Raw genomic sequence first — 656 nt, 5'->3', positions numbered from 1 at the left:
GGATAAGTTCTGCCTGAAATGAGGTGGTTATCACAGCCATAACTGTTGGAAATGCCTCCATATGACACAATTTATATCTGCCAGTCATCGTTTTTGTGAACCTTAGGCACTGGTTAAACTGAGCAATTTGACTGCGAATGCATGGTCATAGAAATAACGGAAAGGGTTGTGGACCTAATGTGAGGATACCCTCAAGAGACAAAGGAGACAGCCATCGTCAGTGAAAGATTTTGAATTTCAATGAAGGCAGTAGAGTGCATCCCTTCCAAGCGTCCCTGTTTACTGCAGACTCCTCAATCTGTGATTGGAATATACTAACTGCAGTTCCATCTTTTCCAGATTGTGCTACAGTGTATTGGTGTTCATTTGGTGCCAAAGGAGAAACAGAATTATGTATTGCACTGAACCTTAATTCAGCCTCTGGACAACTTTTCCCAACAGTTTCACATAGATGTTGAATAGCAAGAACTGAAACCATTGCATTAATATTACAGACCTAATCAACTTTCCCCCTACTCTACTTTCTGCAACTGGTCAGTGAGATTGGAATGGAAACAGTGTTGCCAAATGGGGGGAGGGAGAGAGTATGTGTGTAAGGAGGACTACTTTCGGGTTATTCACAAGACTGCCAGTTCCAGGCTGGGAATATTCCTCCT

Source organism: Sphaerodactylus townsendi, linkage group LG06 (genome assembly GCF_021028975.2).
Source record: "Sphaerodactylus townsendi isolate TG3544 linkage group LG06, MPM_Stown_v2.3, whole genome shotgun sequence".
Taxonomy (NCBI): domain Eukaryota; kingdom Metazoa; phylum Chordata; class Lepidosauria; order Squamata; family Sphaerodactylidae; genus Sphaerodactylus; species Sphaerodactylus townsendi.
This window is presented reverse-complemented; position numbering follows the sequence as displayed.